The sequence below is a fragment of the Eucyclogobius newberryi genome, unplaced genomic scaffold (assembly GCF_026437365.1).
Source record: "Eucyclogobius newberryi isolate DKJ021-1_F unplaced genomic scaffold, fEucNew1.0.hap1 SCAF_389, whole genome shotgun sequence".
Taxonomy (NCBI): domain Eukaryota; kingdom Metazoa; phylum Chordata; class Actinopteri; order Gobiiformes; family Gobiidae; genus Eucyclogobius; species Eucyclogobius newberryi.
The window spans coordinates 1-5,000 of NW_027316044.1; positions in this window are offsets into that span (position 1 = coordinate 1).

Sequence of the window (5,000 nt, forward strand, 5' to 3'; positions counted from 1 at the left end):
TGTGAGAGGGAGTGAGTGTGTGAGAGTGAGAGAGTGTGAGAGAGAGAGTGAGTGTGAGAGTGAGTGTGAGAGTGTGAGAGAGAGTGTGAGAGAGTGAGAGTGTGAGAGAGAGAGAGAGAGTGTGAGAGAGTGAGAGATAGTGTGAGAGAGTGAGAGAGAGTGAGATAGAGTGAGAGAGTGAGAGAGAGTGAGAGAGAGAGTGAGAGGGAGAGAGGGAGTGAGAGAGTGAGTGTGTATGAGAGAGAGAGTGAGGGTGTGAGAGAGAGTGAGTGTGAGAGAGAGAGAGTGTGTGTGTGTGTGAGAGAGAGAGTGTGTGAGAGTGAGAGAGTGAGAGTGTGAGAGAGTGAGAGAGTGTGTGAGAGTGAGAGAGTGTGAAAGAGAGAGAGAGAGAGTGAGAGAGAGTAAGAGTGTGAGAGAGAGTGTGAGAGTGAGTGAGTGAGAAAGTGTGAGAGAGAGTGAGAGTGTGAGAGAGAGTGAGTGTGAGAGAGAGTGTGAGAGAGTGAGTGAGAGAGAGAGTGTGAGAGAGTGAGTGAGAGTGTGTGAGAGTGAGTGAGAGAGTGAGAGAGAGAGTGTGTGAGAGAGAGTGAATGTGAGTGTGAGAGAGAGAGAAAGAGAGTGTGAGAGAGAGTGAGTGTGTGAGAGAGAGTGTGTGAGAGAGAGAGAGTGTGTGAGAGTGAGAGAGTGTGAGAGAGAGTGAGTGTGAGAGAGTGAGAGTGAGAGAGAGAGTGAGATAGAGTGAGAGAGAGAGTGTGAGAGAGTGAGAGTGTGTGTGAGAGAGAGTGTGTGAGAGTGAGAGAGTGAGAAAGTGTGAGAGAGAGTGAGAGTGTGAGAGAGAGTGAGTGTGAGAGAGAGTGTGAGAGTGAGAGAGAGAGTGAGTGAGTGTGAGAGAGTGTGAGAGTGTGAGAGAGACAGTGTGAGAGAGAGAGAGTGAGTGAGAGAGTGAGAGAGAGTGAGTGTGAGAGAGTGAGAGAGAGAGTGAGTGTGAGAGAGTGAGAGAGAGTGTGAGAGTGAGTGTGAGAGAGAGTGAGAGAGTGTGAGAGTGAGAGAGTGTGAGAGTGAGAGAGATTGTGAGAGAGAGTGTGTGAGAGAGAGTGTGTGAGAGTGAGAGAGTGAGAGAGTGTGTGAGAGAGAGATAGATTGAGATAGAGTGAGAGAGAGTGAGTGTGAGAGAGAGTGTGAGAGAGTGTGAGAGAGAGAGTGAGAGTGAGTGTGAGAGAGAGAGAGCGAGAGAGAGAGAGTGTGAGAGAGTGAGTGTGAGAGAGAGTGAGAGAGTGAGTGTGAGAGAGAGAGTAAGTGTGTGAGAGAGAGTGAGTGTGTGAGAGAGTGTGAGAGAGTGAGAGAGTGAGAGGGTGAGAGAGTGAGAGATAGTGTGAGAGAGTGAGAGAGAGAGAGTGAGAGAGTGAGAGAGAGAGAGAGTGAGAGTGAGTGATAGAGTGCGATAGAGTGAGAGAGTGAGAGAGAGTGTGAGAGAGTGAGAGAGAGTGAGAGAGAGAGTGAGTGAGAGGGAGAGAGGGAGTGAGTGAGTGTGTGAGAGAGAGTGAGAGAGAGTGTGAGAGAGTGAGTGTTAGTGTGAGAGAGAGTGAGAGTGTGTGAGAGAGAGAGTGAGGGTGTGAGAGAGAGTGAGTGTGAGAGAGTGTGTGAGAGTGAGAGAGTGAGAGTGTGAGAGAGTGTGAGAGAGAGTGAGAGAGAGTGAGTGTGAGAGATAGTGAGTGTGAGAGAGAGTGAGTGAGAGTGTGAGAGAGTGAGTGTGAGAGTGTGAGAGAGATAGAGAGTGAGAGAGAGTGAGTGTGAGAGAGAGTGAGAGTGTGAGAGAGAGTGAGTGTGAGAGAGAGTGAGTGAGTGTGTGAGAGAGTGAGTGTGAGAGTGTGAGAGAGTGAGAGAGTGAGGTGAGAGAGTGAGTGTGAGAGTGTGAGAGAGTGTGAGAGAGAGTGAGAGAGAGTGAGTGTGAGAGAGAGTGAGTGTGAGAGAGAGTGAGTGAGAGTGTGAGAGAGTGAGTGTGAGAGTGTGAGAGAGATAGAGAGTGAGAGAGAGTGAGTGTGAGAGAGAGTGAGAGTGTGAGAGAGAGTGAGTGAGAGAGAGAGTGAGTGAGAGTGTGAGAGAGTGAGTGTGAGAGTGTGAGAGAGTGAGAGAGTGAGAGAGAGTGAGTGTGAGAGAGAGTGAGAGTGTGAGAGAGAGTGAGTGTGAGAGAGAGTGAGTGAGAGTGTGAGAGAGTGAGTGTGAGAGTGTGAGAGAGTGTGAGAGAGAGTGTGAGAGAGTGAGAGAGTGTGAGAGAGAGTGTGAGAGAGAGTGAGAGAGAGTGAGTGTGAGAGAGAGAGTGTGAGAGAGCGAGTGAGAGTGAGAGTGTGAGAGAGAGTGTGAGAGAGAGTGAGAGAGAGTGAGTGTGAGAGAGAGAGTGTGTGAGAGTGAGTGAGAGAGAGTGAGAGAGTGAGAGTGTGAGAGAGAGAGTGAGTGTGAGAGAGAGTGAGAGAGAGAGTGTGAGAGAGTGAGTGTGAGAGAGAGAGTGAGTGTAAGAGAGAGTGAGTGTGTGAGAGAGAGTGAGTGTGTGAGAGAGAGTGAGTGTGTGTGAGAGTGTGTGAGAGAGAGAGTGTGTGAGTGAGAGTGAGTGTGAGAGAGAGTGAGAGAGTGTGAGAGAGACTGTGAGAGAGTGTGACAGTGAGAGAGTGTGAGAGTGAGTGTGAGTTTGAGTGTGAGAGAGTGAGAGTGAGTGAGAGAGTGTGAGTGAGAGTGTGAGAGAGAGAGAGAGAGAGAGAGTGTGAGAGAGTGTGTGAGAGAGAGCGATAGATTGATAGTGTGAGATAGTGTGAGATAGAGTGAGAGAGTGAGTGAGTGAGAGAGAGTGAGTGAGTGTGAGAGAGAGAGAGTGTGAGAGAGCGAGTGAGAGTGAGAGTGAGAGTGAGAGAGAGTGTGAGAGAGTGAGATAGAATGAGAGTGTGTGTGAGAGAGAGTGTGTGAGAGTGAGAGAGAGTGAGAGAGAGAGTGAGAGAGAGAGTGAGAGAGAGAGTGAGTGTGAGAGAGAGAGTGTGAGAGAGCGAGTGAGAGTGAGAGAGAGTGAGAGTGTGAGAGAGTGAGATAGAATGAGAGTGAGAGAGAGTGTGAGAGAGAGAGAGTGAGAGAGTGAGTGAGAGAGTGTGTGAGAGTGAGTGAGAGAGAGTGAGAGTGTGAGAGAGAGAGTGTGTGAGAGAGAGTGAGAGAGAGAGTGTGAGAGAGTGAGTGTGAGAGAGTGTGTGAGAGAGAGAGTGTGTGAGTGAGAGTGAGTGTGAGAGAGAGTGAGAGAGTGTGAGAGAGACTGTGAGAGAGTGTGACAGTGAGAGAGTGAGAGTGAGTGAGAGTGTGAGCGAGAGTGTGAGAGAGAGTGTGAGAGAGTGAGAGTGTGAGAGAGAGTGAGAGTGAGAGAGTGAGAGTGAGTGTGTGAGAGAGAGAGTGAGTGTGTGAGAGAGAGAGTGAGTGTGAGAGAGTGAGAGTGTGAGAGAGAGTGAGAGTGAGTGTGAGAGAGTGAGAGTGAGTGTGTGAGAGAGAGAGTGAGTGTGAGAGAGAGAGAGTGTGAGAGAGCGAGTGAGAGTGAGAGTGAGAGTGAGAGAGAGTGAGAGTGTGAGAGAGTGAGATAGAATGAGAGTGTGTGTGAGAGAGAGTGTGTGAGAGTGAGAGAGAGTGAGAGAGAGAGTGAGAGAGAGAGTGAGAGAGAGAGTGAGTGTGAGAGAGAGAGTGTGAGAGAGCGAGTGAGAGTGAGAGAGAGTGAGATAGAATGAGAGTGAGAGAGAGTGTGAGAGAGAGAGAGTGAGAGAGTGAGTGAGAGAGAGTGAGAGAGTGAGAGTGTGAGAGAGAGAGTGAGTGTGAGAGAGTGAGAGAGAGAGTGTGAGAGAGTGAGTGTGAGAGAGAGAGTGAGTGTGTGAGAGAGTGAGTGTGTGAGAGTGAGTGAGAGAGTGAGAGAGAGTGTGTGAGAGAGTGTGAGAGTGAATGTGAGTGTGAGAGAGAGAGAAAGAGAGTGTGAGAGAGAGTGAGTGTGTGAGAGAGAGTGTGTGAGAGAGAGAGAGTGTGTGAGAGTGAGAGAGTGTGAGAGAGAGTGAGTGTGAGAGTGAGTGTGAGAGAGTGAGAGAGAGAGATAGAGTGAGAGAGTGAGATAGAGTGAGAGAGAGAGTGTGAGAGAGTGAGAGTGTGTGAGAGAGAGAGTGAGGGTGTGAGAGAGAGTGAGTGTGAGAGAGAGTGAGTGTGAGAGAGAGAGAGTGTGTGTGAGAGAGTGTGTGAGAGAGACAGTGTGAGAGAGACAGTGTGAGAGAGACAGTGTGAGAGAGAGTGTGAGTGTGTGAGAGTGTGTGAGAGTGAGAGAGTGTGAGAGAGAGAGAGTGAGAGAGAGTGAGAGTGTGAGAGAGAGTGAGTGTGTGAGAGAGAGTGTGAGAGAGTGAGTGTGTGAGAGAGTGTGAGAGAGAGAGTGAGTGTGAGAGAGAGCGTGGGAGTGTGAGAGAGAGAGAGAGTGAGAGAGAGTGAGAGTGTGAGAGAGTGTGAGAGATAGATTGAGATAGAGTGAGATAGAGTGAGAGAGAGAGTGAGAGTGAGTGAGATAGAATGAGAATGAGAGTGTGAGAGAGTGAGAGAGTGTGAGAGAGAGAGTGAGTGTGTGAGAGAGAGAGAGTGTGTGAGAGGGAGTGAGTGTGTGAGAGTGAGAGAGTGTGAGAGAGAGAGTGAGTGTGAGAGTGAGTGTGTGAGTGTGAGAGTGTGAGAGAGAGTGTGAGAGAGTGAGAGAGTGTGAGAGTGTGAGAGAGTGTGAGAGAGTGAGAGATAGTGTGAGAGAGTGAGAGAGAGTGAGATAGAGTGAGAGAGTGAGAGAGAGTGAGATAGAGTGAGAGAGTGAGAGAGAGTGAGAGAGAGAGTGAGAGGGAGAGAGTGAGTGAGTATGAGAGAGAGAGTGAGGGTGTGAGAGAGAGTGAGTGTGAGAGAGAGAGAGTGTGTGTGAGAGAGAGTGTGTGAGAGTGAGAGAGTGAGAGTGTGAGAGAGTGTGAGAGAGT